The following is a 19158-nucleotide window of genomic DNA, read 5'->3' on the forward strand; positions in this document are numbered from 1 at the left end:
GATTTATGTGTTTATTTTTTGTGCCAGTACCATTTTATTTTGATTACTACATTTTGTAATATAACCTGAAATCTAGAATTGTGATACCTCCGACTTTTCTTTTTCAAAATTATTTTGGCTATTCAGGGTCTTTTGTGGTTCCATACAAATTTTAGGATTGTTTGTTCTAGTTCTGTGACAAATACTATTTGTATTTTGATAGGGATTGCATTAAACGTATACATTGCTTTGGGTAGTATGGACATTTTTTACAATATCCATTCTCCCCATCCATGAGCATGGAATATCTTTCCATTTGTTCATGTCATCTTGAATTTCTTTCACCCGCATTTTATAGTTTTCAGAGTACAGGTCTTTCATCTCCTTGGTTAAGTTTATTCCTGGGTATTTTATTCTTTTTTGGTGCAATTGTAAATGGGATTGTTTTAATTTCTCCTTCTGCTGCTTAAAATTATTAGTGTATAGGAATGAAGTGGATTTCCGTACAGTGATTTTTGTATCCTGCAAACTTACTAAATTCATTTATCAGTTCTAGTAGTTTCTTGGTGGAGTCCAGAGTTTTCTATATATAGTATCATGATACTATATATCTGCAAACAGTGAAGGTTTTACTTCTTCCTTACCAGCTTGAATGCCTTTTGTTCATTTTCCTTTTCTGATTGCTGTGGCTGGGACTTCTAGTATGATATTAAATAAAAGTAGTGAGAGTGGACATCCTTGTCTCCTTCCTTACCTTAAGGGAAAAGCTCTCGGTTTTTCACCACTGAGTATGATGTTAGCTGTAGATTTTTCATATATGGCCTTTATTATGTTGAGAAATGTTCCCTCTAAACCTACTTTGTTGAAGGTTTTTTACCATGCATGGATGTTGTACTTTGTCAAATACTTTTTTCTAAATCTATTGAAATGGTCATCTATTTTTTATCCTTTCTCTTAATGATGTGATGTATCATGTTGAGTGATTTGCATATACTGAACCATCCTTGCATAAATCCCACTTAATCATGGTGAATGATTTTTTTAATGTATTGTTAGATTTAGTTTGGTAATATTAGGTTGACAATTTATGCATCTATGTTCATCAGAGATACTGGCCTGTAGTTTTCTTTTTTTGTAGTGTCTTTATCTGGTTTCGGTATCAGGATAATGCAGGCCTCATAGAATAAATTTGGAAACTTACCATCCTCTTCTCTTTCTTGGAATAGTTTGAGAAGAATAGGTATTAACTCCTCTTTAAATGGGAGAATTCAACCATCTGGTCCTAGAGTTTTGTTTGTCGGGAATTTTTTTTTATTATTACTGAGTCAATTTCATTGCTGGTAATTGGTTTGGTTCTCCATCCCCTCGCTTTCAACCTGCATGTGTCTTTAAGTCTGAAATGAGTCTCTGGTATGCAGCATGTAGATGGGTCTTGGGTTTTTTTATCCATTTCCATCACCCTATGTGTTTTCATTGGAGAGTTTAGTCAATTTACATTCAATGTAATTATCGATAGGTATGTATTTGTTCCTATAGTTACTTGTTTTATGGTGGTTTTTGTAGTTCTTCTCTATTCTTTTCTTTCTTTGAGCTCTTCTCACAATAAGTTGGCTTTCCTTAATGATATATTTTGATTCTTTTCTCTTTATTTTTTGCAGATCTATTACTGGTTTTTGATTTGTTGTTATCATTAGGTTTAGGTGTAATACTTTCTGCTTATAGTAGTCTATATTAAGTTGATAGTGGCTTACGTTTGAATCCTTTCTTTATTACTCTCCCCACCATGATTTAGGTATATGGTATCATACTGCATGTCCTTTTATCTTGTGAGTCTCTTGATTGATTTCTGCAGATATGTATATTTTTACAGGTTTTGTGCTTCTTACTTTTCTTACTCTTACTTAGGTCTTTCCTTTCCACTCAAAGAGTCCCCTTTAACATTTCTTGTAGGGCTGGTTTCGTGGCCATCAATTCTTTTTTTTTTGTTTGTCTGAGAAGCTCTTTATCTCTCTTTCAATTCTGAGTAGTACCCTTGCTGGATAGAGTATTCTTGGCTGCAGATTTTTTCCTTTCATCATTTTGAATATATCATGCTACTCCCTCTGTCCTGCAAAGTTTCGCTGAAAAATCAGCTAATAGCCTTATGGGGTTTCCCTTGTATGTAACTGTTTTCTTTCTCTTGCTGCTTTTAAAATTCTTTCTTTATCACTACTTTTTGGCATTTTAATTACTATGTGTCTTGGTATGGACCTCCGTGGGTTAATTTTGTTGAGGGATCTCTGTGCCTCCTAGATAGACCTGAATTTGTTTCCTTCCCCAGATTCAGGAAATTTTCAGCCATTATTTCTTCAAATGAAGTTTTGCCCCCTGTTCTCTCTCTTCTCCTTTTGGGATCCCTATAATGGGAATGTAATTATGCTTGGTGGTGTTGCTGAGTTCCCTAAGTCTATTCTCATTTTGCATAATGTTTTTCTCTCTCAGCTGCTCAGCTTGATTACTTTCCAGTACTCTGTCCACCAGGTTGCTGATTTGTTCTTCGGCTTCCTCTAGTCTGCTATTTATTCCATCAAGTGTATTTTCAATTTCATTTAATGTGTTTTTTTGTCTACTTATTAAGGGTCTCCCTGATGTTCTCCACTCTTTTTTCAAGTCCAGTATCTTTCTGATCATTACTTTAAATTCTCCGTCAGGCATATTACTTATCTCTGTTTTGCTTAGGTCTCTTGCTATGATTTTGTCCCATTCTTTTATTTGGGACATATCCCTCTGTCTCCTCATTTTGTCTAACTCTCTGTGTCTGTCTCTGTGCGTTAGGAAAGTCAGCTACATCTGCTCTGGAAAGTAATGGCCTTATGAAGAAGAGGTCCTGTAGTGCCCTGCATGCAGTATCCCCCGCTTACCAGAACCTGGCACTTCAGCGATGTCTCCTATGCATGTTGCTTCTGTGCACTCTGGTACTGTGGCTGCTTTTTCCTTTAGTCCAGCATCTGAAGTGGCTTTCTTTCCCTGTTCTGGACAGTGTTTGGTCCCTGTGGTGTAGTGGACAAGTCTGGGGTCATCTTGAGCTTGAGTTAAGTCAAACCAGGCATTTGTCAGAGATGCAGTAGCACCAAACTGTAGGGCGCTTTCCCTCTGTTGGTGGGTGGGTCTGGTAATCAGACCTGCCCCCAGCCCACTGCTGGGCCTCCATCTGACTCTGGTGTCTGGTAATCTTCTCCTCTCCCTGAGGCAGGAGTCACTTTGGAGTGGTCCTGGCCCCTATCAGGGCTGCTTGCAAACTGCCAGGCTTGTGGCCCTGGTTTTGATGGGCTCCAGCCAAGAGCATATTGGAGGCAGCAGATTCACAACATGTGCAGGGGCAGGACAAGCAGTTTTAGCAGGACAGGGACTGAGGCCAGCCTGGCTGGAGGGAGCAAATCCAGGAAGTGCAGTGTTGGTTTCAGCAGGCGGCTATAGTGTGTTTTGCTGGACAGTTGGGGAGGGAAATGGTGCCTGCCAGCTCTTTTGCTCCTGGAGAAGTCCCCGAGCTACTCTGAGATTAGTAAATAACTCTTCCTCCTGTGAGCTGTAGGTGTTTTTCTAACTGCTGCTTCTACGCTGTATCTCTGGGGGCTGTTTCTTGTGCAGTCTCTGTAATGGTGGGAACTCAGTTTCCTCTTGCCCTCCCAGGTCTCCCAGAGCCTGGCCCTGTGAGTTTTAAAATTCCGGGTTTTAAGTCCCATTCATTCTAAGAACTCACAAAATTTGGCCCGTCTGGTTTTCAAAGCCAAATGCTAAGGGGATTCGTCTTCCCTCTGCAGGCTGCCCAGTGTGAGGGTCTATTTCTTTCCCCTCTCTGTGCCCACTGCTCCGTCCCTCCTATGGATGGTCCCGCAAGTCTGTTTTGTGCCCACTGTGTCTCTGCCCTTCCTACCCTTTTCGATGTGACCTTTTCTTTACCTTTAGTTACGGAGCCTGTTCCACCAGGCTTCAGGTCCTTTCTGGGTTATTTACATCTGTGTGCGTGTCTAGTTTATATGTGAGCTCACCGTCTTCCTTTTCCACCAGCTTCCCACAACTCAAAATGTTTTTTATGAAACCCTGGCAGACACAGAACTTTCAGGTATACAAATGAATATTTACATTCTCTCCAAATATATCAGTTGTGAATGATTAAATGTTCTTGTTATTCCTGCCGTTATTATTGTCTGCTGCCTGATCACTTCATGCCAGGCACTGTGTTGTGTACGTCATCATTAAAACCACACTAGGTAAACTTTACTATTATCTCCATTTTATGAATGGGCAAAGTTAAGGCACAGAGAGGCCCCCCCCCCCCCCCCCCCGGTCCTCAGCCGCATGTGTTTGGCAGAGCCAGGGTTCAAGTCAAGGTGTTTCACTTTCAGAGCCCCAGCATACCCAGTATGGACATCCTGCAGCTCCCCTCTGCTGAAGGACCCCTCACCACATCCACAGCATAGTCACTGCCTACCGCAGCAGGAGGCACTCAGAATCTGGGGGCCATGACCTGGCTTCCGTTTCCAGAACTTTGGGACTTGAGGTGAGTCTCTTAACCTGTGTGAACTGCAATGTCAACATCTGTGAAACAGTGAGAATTCTCTATCTTCCCAGGATTACTGACAGAATAGATTAAAATATGTGAAAGCCCAGACAAGAGCTTGTCAGCTCTTTAGTGTGTACATGGGAGTGGGGAGGGGGTGAGGTCAAGATGGTTCATTTCATGTGTCAGTTTGGCTGGGCCATGGTGTCCAGCTATTTGGTTAGACACCAGTCTCCATATGGCCTTGATGGTCTTTTTAAGATTAAATCAGGAGACTCTGAATAAAGTGGATTATTCTCCATAATGTGGGTGGGCCTCATCCAATCAAAAGTATTAAGAGCAAACATTGAAGTTTCTGGAGGAAGAAGGGATTGAGTCTCAAGACTGCAACATAGAAGCCTTGCCTTAGTTCCCAGCCTGCCGGCCTGCCCCACACACTTTGGACCGGCCAGTCCCCATTACCACGTGAGTGGTTCCTTCTCACTGTCTCTGTCTGCCTGTCTCTATTTCTATTTCTATATCTTATTCTGTTTCTCTGGAGAATCCCAATGAATGCAGGGGTGGAAGGCAAGTCTGGAAAGTCTTCAAAAAAGGAAATCCTGCCTGAACCGAGTCCCACGGAAGAGTAAAAATGTACCAGTCAGAGACACCGGATAGGATTTGAATGCTCCGGATGCTAAATGAAGACAGCTAAAATGTAACCAAGGCAATAATCTGCTCTCTAGCTGACGGGCAGGAAGCGAGTTCTGTAGCATACCAACCAAGGGATGTGCGGGAGCCAGGGGGTGTGCCTGGGGCTGGGGCTGGGGCTGGAGAGGGGAGGGAATGTGGGCTGTTCAGGGAGGCTGAAGCTGTGGTAGAAGAGAGAGGAGGAGATGGAAAGCCTTGTAGAGCTGAGGCAGCTCAGCAAAGGAAGGGCCTGGAACTTCTCAAAGCCTATGCTTCTATTCACTGGCCATTTTCTGACATGACCTCCTGACCATTCGTCTAAACTGAAATCTCAGCCATACCTGGGGCCATACTCTTCTTCGGCAGTGCTCCCCATGCCTGTGACCTACTTCTGGCGGTCCCTCTGCCTGGAAAGCCAGCTCTGCAGTTCTCCACGCGGCAATTTAAAGCTAGTCTTTCTTCATGGCTCAGTTCACACGCTACATCCCACCCTTCCACATACTTAATTCCTACAGGACTAAGTATCCCTTCATCTCTCTCCCACGGTTATTTTATTTTTTAGTTTTTAAAGTTTTTATTTATTTAGTTTGAGAGAGAGGGGGAGAGAGCACACGTGCAAGTGCATGTGCATGAGTGGGGGAGAGAGAGGAGAGGGAGAATCCCAAGCAGGCTCCACGACCAGCAAGGAGCCCGACCTGGGGCTCGATCCCATGACCGTAAGATCGCAAAACCAAGTGTCGGAGGCTTAACCAACTGAGCCACCCAGGCGCCCCTCCATAGTTCTTTTAGAATTATGTGTTTATCTTCATCATCAGCCTGCAAGCTTCTTCAGTTCCTGGTGCCTAGTATCATGGTCTGTATTCAGTAGGTATTCAGTAAGCATTCATTGAATTAAAGATTGCCTTGGATTGGGGAGATTTTGAAGCAACAATATCTATCTTCACATGGCTGATAAATGGCTGAATTGAGATTCAAATCCAAGTTTTTAGCTTTATTTCAGGAGGCTTCCTTATACCACAGCTGACAGACGTACCGGCAGTGTGGGGCACCCACGGGACAATCCCCGATCCCTGTGTAGTGACAGCGGTAGAACATTCACAACCATCTGAGACAAACAGGGACCATCTATTTCAAGTGCAACAGTAGCCAAATTTAGACCCCAAACTTTCACTGACTGAGAAAGAAGGTCCAGGAGCAGAAGACAGGCAAAATGTCAGAATGTTTCTCAAACTCCTCCCACAACCCAGAGCGAGAAAAGTACTTTACATTATAATCCAGTAAACACCTTCAGGAACACAGACACCCGGAGAAGACATTTACAAACAATGCTGACCCTTAGCTCATGCAACACACTCTGATACTCTTTATTCTGTCTGCTGTTGTCTTCTTGGGTTCTGGTAGACTCGCTACGGGGTGACTCCTCTAGTCGGATACACTCTAGCGATCTGATCCGATCCGATCCGATCTGTAATGTGAAAACCACAACAGGGCAAGGATGTGACATCCCGTCCCTCTGGTGCTTTTCTTCCTTCTCCCTTTTCAGCCCACTCTCTTCCTCCTTGGTGCAGAGACGGTCGGTTTCGGCTAGAGGTCCTCTTCGTCTGCCTTCCTAACAATTAGGTATTGTTCCCCTTTCTCTGGCAAGTTCTACTTGTAACTTTAAGTTACAGGACATATTATTTATATGATAACACTGACATTATATGTTCTATGTCATATAATTAAAAAACCAAAAAGGAGGCTCTTTTTCTCTTCTGTTTTAATATTTCCATAAAGCAGAAAGCCCAAGAACTCAATTTTGGTGATTGTTCAGGCCTAACTGTGCAGAGGACTGGACTGATAGCTTTCTTGGGCCCTCGGGATTGTGAGCTTTAACCAAAATCCTGGACTCCTTTGTGGGTCTCTGAGCCCCTTACTTCCTGAGTCACAAATGATTTTACCAAGCGGTCAAATACGGCATTCAAGCGTTCATCCTCCTTCGTCTTTGTAGAAAGAGTTTACATTCCCGCAAGACTAGTCAGCACCACTGAATCACACAGTCCTCTGCGGTGCACTGAGAGCCTTTATGGTAGACAATCCTGGAAACCATGAATACTAAACCAGCAGCTCTACCCAAATTGACAGCAACCGCTGTGATCCTCCTTCCTGCCATCCACCCCTCCCTGGCCTCCACGAACTTTCCAGATCTCTCTGTATACACACTCACGTTAGAACAGAGCATCACGTTCTCGTTTTTTACTTATCTAATTTGTTCGATCGGTCAAGCCCTCGTACGAAGTAGACAGGCGTGGGCACAGGAGAAGGGCTGAGCCAACCGCCTACAGAGCTCAACTCTGCAACCACGTTCCCTCTCTGGTTTGCAGCCTCTGCTGGGTCCTGTGACAGATGATGGCGTTTTGAACCCCTGTGAGGTAAGGACCAGGTGCTTGGATTCAGTGGCTCATGTCAGCGACTCCTCCAGGAGCCCCGGCAGCCGGTGTTACGGAGGAGAAAGCCGGGCTTGGTTACATTTCTAAGGTTTCCAGGTAGTTAATAAGCGGCATAGCACACAGCTGCACCCCAGCTTATTTCCTTTTGCCTCTATAAGCCTTTCCGCTCTGGCGTGACACAGACGTGCATTTCTGAACGAACACCTCCCTTGCTCTCTTCAACTGTGCACAAAAGATGGCAGGGTTCGAAGGAGAAGCAGGGCTGAGGCAGACCACTCAGACCCTTGCAACTTTCTCACCAGAGCCCTAAGGAAATAGTAACGACCCTAGTAAAAGGACTGATACGGTGAAAACGGCAAGGTAGGTTCCTAGTAAAGAAAACAGAGGACTTCATCTTTACACATGGGGAAGAATGAAAGCATATCTTACCCCCAGGTTCACAGCAGCGTCATTCACAGTAGCCAAGAGGTGGAGGCAACCCAAGTGTCCCCTGTGATATATTCATACAATGGAGTATCCTTCAGCCTTAAAATGTAAGAACATGCTGACACGGGCTACGACACGGAGGGGCGTTGAGGACATCTTGCTAAGTGAAATAGATGGTCACAGAAGGTCAAATACTGTATTATTCCCACTTACATGAGCTACAGTACTCAAAATCATTTTTTTATTATTAAAAAAATTTTTTTATGTTTATTTATTTTTGAGAGAGAGAGAGACAGAGTGCGAGCAGGGGAGGGGCGGAGAGAGAGGGAGACACAGAATCTGAAGCAGGCTCCAGGCTCTGAGCTGCCAGCACAGAGCCCGACGCGGGGCTCGAACCCACAAACTGCGAGATCATGGCCTGAGCCGAAGTCAGACGCTCAACCGATTGAGCCCCCCAGGCGCCCCCTACACTAGTCAAAACCATAGAGACACAAAGGAGAATGGTATTTTCCAGGGACTGGACACAGGAGCAAAGGGGAATTATTGTCTAATGAATATGGGGTTTTGGTTTTGCAGGATGAAAGGGTTCTGGTGAGGTGGGTGGGGGTGAGGGCTGGACAACAATGTGAATGTACTTGAAGCCACTGAACTGGTCGCTTGAAAATGATCAAGATGGTAAACTTTATCTTCCGGGTATTTTACTCCGATTTAAAGAGTAAGAAATGAGTAGCTCCACGGAAGGGACGGAAAAGTCGACACCGATGAGTTATGGGGATAAGGGCAAAAGGCACACAGATTGAAAGAACCGAGCACAGAAGTCGACGAAGGAGGCTGTGGAGCAGGCATGTGGCCCTGGCGGGGCTGCTGCTCTCGGAGGCACCAGACCCTAGCCTTCTGGAATCTCCATGAACTGGGACAACTTCTGTATCACATTAACATTCTTTCCCTGTTTGCTGGTCGCACTGAGCTACACCACTTTACAGAAACACAGCACCTTCCAGAGCAGACCATACTACGCCGTCATGACCAAGTTGCTCAATCAAGCCATGGTTCCACCTCCGTCGGGCTGCCTCGGGCTTGGTCTAAATTACTAAAAATGCCACACATCAAGGCATCGACCCCCATGCCCATTAAGCAGACTAGTCTTCCTGAAGCACACTTTACTTTACGTGGGAAAACATTACACTCTTCGTGGTAAAAACATCATCTTACGCATCAGGAACCACCGACCCCCAAAATGTGTGGTATTACAGCCTCTAGAAAATAACACACTCACCCAGAGGCCTCTAGGGAAAAGAGTCTATTGAGAGCGATCAAGAACCGCCAAAGTTTCCCTCCCTTTATTTCCATGTGGAACACACAGTTTTTCTAGGAAGAAAGCATTTTATGTCCGAACAAGGTCTCTTTTTTTTTTTTTTTTCAAACTTTTTTTTTTTTAATTTATTTTTGGGACAGAGAGAGACAGAGCATGAACGGGGGAGGGGCAGAGAGAGAGGGAGACACAGAATCCGAAACAGGCTCCAGGCTCTGAGCCGTCAGCACAGAGCCCAACGCGGGGCTCGAACTCACGGACCGCGAGATCGTGACCTGGCTGAAGTCGGACGCTTAACCGACTGCACCACCCAAGCGCCCCCGAACAACGTCTCTTAAAGGAGGAACTAGCACAGGGGCGCCTGGGTGGCTCAGTCGGTTGAGCATCCGACTTCAGCTCAGGTCACGATCTCGCGGTTCGTGAGTTCAAGCCCTGCGACGGGCTCTGTGCTGACGGCTCAGAGCCTGGAACCTGCTTCAGATTCTGTGTCTCCCTCTCTCTCTGCCCCTCCCCCACTCTTGCTGGGTCTCTCTCAAAAATAAATAAATGTAAAAAAAAATAATAATAAAAAAGGGAGGAAATAGCACAAACAGTCAAAATTAGGGGGAATGTTAAACAAATACCAGCCCATTGGTGGGATGGCTACGCTACGGTGTTGTAGAGGGCACGGGGACCGTTAGCACATTGCCAACCACAGTGGAAAAGGCTCTAGATACAAGGGGATATGCTAACTGAATGTATAACATAACCATGGCGTTTTAAAAATGCCCAGGGGCATTTAAAGAAAATTACTGGCAACTGAAAGAAAATTCTTGGCAATTTAAAAAATTTCTGTACTTTCTATAATGACATCTAAGAGAACATTTTTTATAGCCTACATTCCTCAATGTCCACTCACACCAGTTTACATGTTATTTCTTCTCTTATTAAGGCTATAGAGATAAAACTACGGACTACTTGGTTATGTATCTCCTTAGCAATTTTAGTTATCAGTGCTCATCTTTAAATTAAAAGCGACATTAACGAGCACAGGGATGAGTGGTTGGCATGAAGACAAGGGGCGTTGGTGGAATCGGATGATTCACTGTGTGGGGTTTAAAGGGCCTGATGCTTCTGCCCACAATAGGAACGGCCTTGCTGCTGGGGCTGGAATGCTCATACTTAATTGGCTGGAATCCCTAGCCGTCATTTCTGAATTAGGACAGGCTTTGTCAGTGGGATCCGGGTAACCGAAGTCTGCTGCCTGAGGTTCCCCCTATCCTGAACCTCGTGTGGATAGTTACTGCCTAAAATACCATTAACCCACATGCTGCTCTCCTGCCCAGTCTGCCAAGACTTCCAAATCCACTTTTCCCCCCTCGCCTCCAAGGCTCTCCAGAAAGCGACCCCTCACCACCCGTTCAGTCTCCTTCCTCCCATCCGCAATATCCTCTTCCTCAGCTCTGCCAGCATAAGACCTTCTCTCCTCCAGGACCACATAGCGTTCTCTCTCTTCCGTGAGGCCTTGGCCAATGCCGTCCACGAGGATTTTCCCTTCTTAGTCCTCCTCACACCTTCCTGGCCAGTGCCACCAAGTTGACATCTAGTGGCTCTCTAGTTTTTGTTCACGCACACTTTTCTCCACCTGTGAGTGGAGCATCTTCCAGAAATATGGATTGAGTCATCTTAGATACATTAAGTATCTACTCTCACTGAGTTAAGCATTTTCCTTTTTGTATTCTTGACTACATCACGTAACAGGCAAAGCCACATTCTATTGGTCTTTAAAAACACACAGTACTCTGGGGTTCCCGGGGTGGCTCAGGCAGTTAGGCTCATCACATGATCTCAGTTTGTGAGTTTGAGCCCCACGTCAGGCTCTGTGCTGACAGCTCAGAGCCTGGAGCCTGCTTCGGATTCTGTGTCTCCTTCTCTCTCTGCCCCTCCCCCACTTGTGGTCTGTCTCTGTCTCTCAAAAGTAAATGTTAAAAAAAAAAAAAATTAAAGCACACAGTACTCTAACACCCTTTTCTTCAGCATGCACTGGCTTTCTTTTCACTTTCACTAGGCAACTCCTCCCCAGAGTGTAACAAATCCCATCGAGGCTATTAATACCTTTCTTCTGCGACCTGTAAATTAAGGATTATAGGAAGTATCTATCTCCCAGTCTTTCTCTGTTCCTAGCACAAATCTAGCTATACAAATGCTGTTTTTCAGGTGCTGGCCTCTACCCTCTGACTCTTCTTCCTGGGCCCTGGCATTGCTTTCTCTGCATCTCTTAACATTTCACTGGGCTTATGTCCTCTGTGTACTCAAATTAACCAAGAACACCATAAGAGGAATGCTATAGTCAGCTTCTTGGGACTACATTAGTCTTTGCCTCTGAAGGGACATGCTCTAAACATTGTCCAAAGACTGCAAAGTCCGTGTTGGGCTGGAATCCTCAAGCTATTTTACAATGCCATGGCTGTTACAGAGACAGCCCTACCTAGTACCATTAAGAGAAGAAAAGAAATCTGATCACCACCTACTGTCCAGTTAGTTGGGATTTTGTGGCCATCGTAACAGATCAAATTCCTCCAAGGCAGTAGGATTTATACATTTTAATCAAGTAACCTGTCCATGCCTTTCTACACTCTCTCTTCACGGCCATCACCAATACCCAAACTGGAGTCATGTCAGCATTGCCGCGAGCTGAGAAGAAGGTCATTGGCACAGGTCTCCTTTGACTTGCCTGGTTTTGAATAGTGGCCCATTGTGGCGAATGGCTGCCCGCTTAACGCTGCCTATGTTTACACTGCCCCTTTCCTCTCCACTTTCTGCCACCTCATCCCAACCCAAAGGACACCCATTTCCTCATCTCCCGTGAGGTCACAGCTCTGTTAAAATGTCAGTCTCGGGGCGCCTGGGTGGCGCAGTTGGTTAAGCGTCCGACTTCAGCCAGGTCACGATCTCGCGGTCCGTGAGTTCGAGCCCCGCGTCGGGCTCTGGGCTGATGGCTCGGAGCCTGGAGCCTGTTTCCGATTCTGTGTCTCCCTCTCTCTCTGCCCCTCCCCCGTTCATGCTCTGTCTCTCTCTGTCCCAAAAATAAATAAAAAACATTGAAAAAAAAAATTAAAAAAAAAAAAAATCAGATGCTTTTTTTTAAAAAAAAAAAAAAAAAAAAAGTCAGTCTCAAAGTGGGCAGGAATGAAGGCTCTCAGGAGAGGGGTCAGCACCTTAAGTCTGAAAGCGAGCTCCGGCCAGGAACTGGGAGACAAGGGCAGGGAGGCCAAGAGCCAGAAATCAGCTTGTCATCCATGGTCTAAACACTGCCGCCAAAGGAGCCTGGAAGCGCGGTCTCTGTGCCCACACCCAGGGCCGGCCTGGGAACGGGGAACAGGATCTCAGCGGCAGCTGCAGCCGACCGGCGAACCACATGCAGGTGCCAATGAGGGGCAGGACCACAGCCACCTGTAGGGACCGGGGGACCTCCACCAGCGACTCAGCCATGCCGGAACGAAGCCTTCCTGGGCCGGCCCGGCACAGCTGGTGCCGTAAAGCAGCCGAACAGGATGGTCATCCTGCTGTGCCCAACCCTTGTCAAACAAGATGCCTTCCATGCAGCACCCAGCAGCGTACCTGGGGCTCGGTGCTGAGTCACATGGTTCATGTTCTGTGCCCTTGTCCCTTTGGCTTAGGAGGTAGAGCTTACAGGCATTCTTTATTTGTCCATCTCGATGCGGGAAGAGGTTGGAGGAAGGTGGGTATCTGCTCTCTTCACCTTGGTATGATGTTCCCAAAGGATGGGAAACACGTGGCAAAATGGATCACGGAATCAGACCGATGTGGGTTCAGATCCTAACTCGCCCACGGACAGTCATATGACCAGAAGAAGGAGGCTCAATGTCTCTGGGAACCGAGTTTCTACTCTGCAAAGTAAGGATAATAATAATGGCCTCACAAGGTTAGGATTAGGGTCTCCTGGGATAGAGCACTCACGGCTCATGGATGACGCAAGTCTGAGATTCAGTGAGAAGCTGCCTCCCCACCCCCACCCACCGTGTGCTAAGAGCCTTTTCTGGCCGAGCCTGGACCAGACATGACCTTATCTAATTTCAGGGCCACCACACGAAATAGGTATGATTGGGATGCCTGGTGGCTCAGTCGGTTGAGCGTCCAACTCTTGATCTCAGGTTCATGAGATTGAGCCCCACATCAGGCTCTGTGCAGAGCCTGCTTGGGTTCTCTCTCCCTCTCTCTCTGCCCCTCCCCGCCTCAGTAAATTAATAAACGTTAAAAAAAAAAAAAAAAGAAATAGGTATGATTATTCCCATCTTACGGGTGAGGAAATCAGATAAACAACTTACTTCAAGACATCTGGCCAGAGAGCAAAGCATTGAAGCTCCATGTTTCCGACCCCCATTTTAAGCCCTTCCTCCACTTTTGGGGGCCATTTCAGAACTTCTGGGACTATCCCACTGCGAGATGTGGCATCGAGTTGCCAGAACATTTCTGAAAAGAGTAACCCCCCCGTGTTGGGTGTTCTATGCTTTCATCTGGTGGGGTGTTTTGAGCAAAGTGTGGGTGCCACTGGGACATCCCCACACTCAGGCATCTCTCTTTATAACTGGCCTCACTGTTCGAAAGCCTGGGAAGAAAGACCACAACTTGGAAAACAACAGCTTTTTAAGTTTAGAAAACACGTTTTTTGGGTTTTTTTTTCTGCCTTGGGTCATTCGTCTTTTAAAAATAGAACCCAGCACCAACTGATTCATAAGTGTAAGAGTATATTAATGATAGCACTGCCGGGTGCTGAGGACTGTCACCTACACAGCACTTCCGTTCTGATGCCCTCCCCTCCTCTCCTCATTCCATCTACCACGTATTTGTTTTTTTGTCTTATTTTGCTTTTTAAATACTAGAGAACATGCGGAGAGGAAAAAGAGCAAGCAAGAAGGGGAAGGCAGAAAGGGCACCGTAGTATCCCTCCCAGATCTTTAGACACTTGCAACTGCCTTAAACATGAAGGACTTTCTAGACATTCTACTGCAGGTCCCAGTGACTCTCTACCTGGAGGTGTTCTCGGGTTTGGAATGGGCCAGAACACCAGAAAAAAAGTGCCCTGGGAGCAGCCCTCGTGCAATGACAGCTAGGGGCTGCAGATTAAACGCCCCAGTCTTCTTCCCTCTCTTGCTGCCCTGCCACCAGGTAAGTGACCCAGACTCAAATTGTGGTCTCAGCGGCTTCTGGATGAGCCCAACCGAAGAAGCAGTTTGTAATCAGTCGAAGCCTGGGAACGGACCGCCAGCTGTCTCAGCAGCAAAAGGCCCCTGGTTGACGACGAATCTACTAACAGGGTAAAGAGAAAGCATGTCTGCTCCATCTTCTCCCCAGTGTCCCCAGAGGCAGGGAAACGCACGCTCTTCGAAGGGGATCTTTCCATAGATCATGATTCCAAACTAAGTCGTTAAGGGATATATATGCCAAATCCCTAAGATATATGTATATATATATATATATATATATACACACACACACACACACACACACACACATATACATACACATATACATATACATGTATATATACACATTTAGGGAGTAATTATCTTTTAAGGAGCAAATTCCCACACTCACACAAAACGTGAATGTGAAATTTTTTTACAGATACTGAGAAGGGCGCAGTACCTTCTGTGGCATTTCTGCCCAAAATGCATACCCTCCGCCTAACGTGAGGAAACATCAGAGAAATCCAAATTGAGGGGATAACTGGCTGGTGCCCTTTGAAAGTGTCAAGGTCATGAAAGACACAGAAAGACTGAAGAAGGGGAATGGTTTGGAGCAAACACTTTAGTTTGACAACTGAATGTAATGCGGGGTGTTGGATTGGATCCTCGACCAGAAAGAGGACATGAGTGGGAAAAATGGTAAATTCTGAATAAAGCCTGCAGGTTAGTAAAAATAGTGTTGAATCAATGTCAATATCCCGGTTTGGGTCATCGTGCTGTGGTTGTGTTAGACGTTAACATTAGGGAAGCTGCTGAAGGATACACAGGAACTCTGTACTATTTTTACCACGTCTTTGTCAGTGTAAAATTAGTTTAACATAAAGGTTAAAAAAAACATCCCCTACAAATGATTAACACTGTCCAAATTGCTCTAAGACCAGGACTGTGAATCATAACTGGAAAAAACTTGCTGGATTTTTTTTGGTAAAAAGCGAAAAAAAAAAGGGGGGGGGGATTGGGAAACACTGCCTGGTCTACCTTTTATAATCACACACAAGCTGGAACATCCAGAGTAGAACTTCTAAGTCATAGTTAGCTCACCCTTGCAAACAGTTTTTTAAGGGGTTGTTTCTACCAAGTTCATCTGAGATGCTTGAGCCAGGTGGGTAAGTAGCTACGTGAAGACCTAACACCCCATGTGCCAACACAAGTTAGAGGGCAGTTTTGAAGACAAGAAAATACCAGACTTCCCCAAAGTGGTGGTTAGTTGGGTCTGACAGAACACATTATTGTCCCTGAAGCGACACAGGAATTAGGAAAAAAAAAAAAAAAAATCGACGGTGTTCACTTTTTTCTTCTCCAAATGAGGCTCCACAGTTGGTGAGATAAAACTTTTATAGGTTGCCCTAGTTGTAACCTGCTTAACGAACATCCATTAAATACCACCTGTATACAAGGGACTAAGGCTGCAAAAATAAAAAGAACTCAAACCATTTCCTCATGAAGTATTCATGTTTTTTTTTTTTTTTAAGCAATCTCTATACCCAACATGGGGCTCAAACTCACAACCCCAAGATCAAGAGTCACAGGCTCTACCGACTGAGCCGGCCAGGCACCTCTGAAGTATTCATGTTCTAACAGAGGCTACCGTCATTATGTTATATAAACTCTTTAATAGCTTACCAGTAAAAAACTTAGAAAATTAGCCCAGATTTTGTGGGCCCACTGCCTCATTATATCATCATTTTTGGCTTTTTCACTTCAGTGAACCGCAGAGATCCACAAACAATACCTAGCTTAATTTTAGTCGTTTCACAAGGACCTACACACAAACAGAAATACACATAAAACCAAACTTTTCAACAAGCACATTTGACCTCAGCAGAGAGAGGCTGACTCTGGATCTTTCTACATCTGACCCTATTTGTATTGGGTTCCGGAATCTCTCACCCCAGGTCCCACCAACTCTCTTGTTTAGAAAGTGCTTTGAAGATGAAATTCTATAGTTGAATCACTAGTTTCACTTCCAACATCAATGAGTCCTTTATATTTGGAAAATATCCTCTCTTCCTGTGGAAAGAACAAAGTGTGGATTGATTATCTGAGCATCTCAGCATCTGACAGAGTTCTAGACCTTCCCCAAATCCAACACAGTATTCAAGGATAACAACGCTTTAAATATAAACTAACTTTAACCTAAACTACCAGGCTTGTGTTTAGTAACCATAAAGCTGGAGAGCCATTTACCCCTACAAACATAGACGTGAAAACAGAACCAAATGGATTTAACTTATTATGGCCTTTGCAATCATAGGTTATTAGTCTCAGATTAGAATTAAAAGCCCTAGGGACACCTGGGTGGCTCGGTCGGTTAAGTGTCTGACTTCATCTCAGGTTATGATCTCACAGTTTCTGAGTTCGAGCCCTTTATCAGGCTCGATGTTAGCGACTTCGGAACAAGAATAGATGATGTCAATTCAGCAAATGATTCCACGTCACATAGCTAAGCAGCCCAGAACCAGGAAACCACCCAAGCGCTTGACTCCATGTAGCTATGTGCTTTCTACTTTACTAGACTGGCAGAGTTGATGTTTATAATTCCAGCGGTTAGTAAGCACTGAAATCTTGAGACCTACTTTATATGTTTTTCAAATTCAAATAGTTTAAAATTTCAAACACGTAACTTTCTCCGTTACCTTGATGTAACAGATGGTAATAAACCTACACAGATTGTCCTCAGATTCTGTCACTCACCTGCCAGTTTTCTGCTCTTTCCCCATCAGAAGAGCCTTCCGCCCATATTTTCTTTTCCAGTATTGTTGTGAGCTGAAAGGTACCACCCCTCGAAAGAAAATAGGTTTAAGTCCTAATAATGCCTTAGACCTTATTTAAAAATAGGGTCCTTACACTATCATGCTGAGTGAAATAAGTCAGTCACAGAAAGACAAATAACATGCGATTTCACTAATGTGTGGAATTTGAGAATCTCAACAGATGAACACAGGGGAAGGGAAGCAAAAAGAGGATGAAAACAGAGGAGGAGGCAAACCATAAGAGACTCTTAAATAAGAACAAACTGAGGGTTGCTAGAGGGGTGGTGGGTGGGGGGAGGGGCTGAGTGGATGACGGGCATTGAGGAGGGCACTTTTTTGGCATGAGCACTGGGTGTCACATGTAAGAGATGAGTCACTGGATTCTCCTGCTGAAGCCAAGACTACACTGTGTGTTAACTACCTTGAATTTAAATTAAAAAAAAAAAAAATAGGAAAGAAAATAGGGTCCTTACAAATGCAGTAAAATTAAGATGAGGTCATAATGGATTAGGGTGGGTCCTAACATGGCCGGTGTCCTTCTAAGAGAGGAATTTGTCCACAGACACCAGGGAGAAGGCTGTGTCAAGATGGAAGCAGGGGTGGGAGCGATGTGTCTACAAGTCAAGGGGCAGCAAAGATTGCTAGCAACAAGCAGAAGCTGGGAGAGGCAGGTTAGGAAAGTCCACCAGGGCCCTCACAGACAGCGTGGCTCTGCCGATACCTTGATTCAGCCTTGCAGCCTCTGGAACTGGGAGAGAACAAATTGTTGTTGCGTTCAGGCACCCAGTTCGTGGCAATTTATTATGACACCCCTAGGAAAGTAATCCAAGCATGTTATTAAATAAGATGCTGAAAGCCATTAACACCCCAATAGATAGAGAATAGAAAAAGATATCTTAGGACCAAAACAAACAACTGGTAAGCAACCATTGAAAAAAATATATTCAATGTACTGAAGCAAATGCCCATTAAAAGACCAGTGTGGTAGGTCTTTTATTCAAGTAGCAAAATTCAGCCTAATGTCAATAGTCAATGCCGGTCCAGTTGTGGGGAAATTAACAAGCTACAACCGTCTTAGAGGAAGTGCAGAATTGGTACGACCCTCCCGAGAAACAGTTTGTTTCAGGGATACTGTCACTAGCACCTCTGGGCATCTGATGATCGGGTCCAAAAGGAAGGAGTAAAATTTCAAGAACACACAGTAACAAGAGGTGGTTGGACACATCGCCAAGTATCAGACTTCATAAAATAGAATAGTTCAGCTGCCTGCCTCCAAGCCCTTTCTGGGTCTGATGACCCACTCTGTGATGAGGCACATAAGATGCTCAAATTAAAGTCTGAGAGTACAGGCACTTCTTGATAGTGAGCAATATGGCCTCTTGAGAATATTATTCTCACTTACTATCCCTTCCTGATAACACTTAAGCTGAATTTTGGGGCACCTGGGTGGCTCAGTCAGTTGAGCATCCGACTTCGGCTCGGGTCGTGATCTCATAGTTCGTGGGTTCGAGCCCCGCGTCGGGCTCTGTGCTGACAGCTCGGAGCCTGGAGCCTGCTTCGGATTCTGTGTCTCCCTCTCTCTCTGCCCCTCCCCCACTCATGCTCTGTCTCTCTCTCTCTCTCTCAAAAATAAACATTCCAAAAAAAAAAAAAATTTACTTAAGCTGAATTTAAGGAGGCCTTATTCCAAAATCCCACTCGAGTCTTAAAACTGGTAATACAGATCCCATTCTACAAGCCTTCAGAGTAAAAGATATTTCCTCTGTTACAGATGTGATTTCTCACAGAAGTCCTCCCCACT

The sequence above is a fragment of the Panthera uncia genome, assembly GCF_023721935.1.
Source record: "Panthera uncia isolate 11264 chromosome A1 unlocalized genomic scaffold, Puncia_PCG_1.0 HiC_scaffold_16, whole genome shotgun sequence".
Classification (NCBI taxonomy): Eukaryota; Metazoa; Chordata; class Mammalia; order Carnivora; family Felidae; genus Panthera; species Panthera uncia.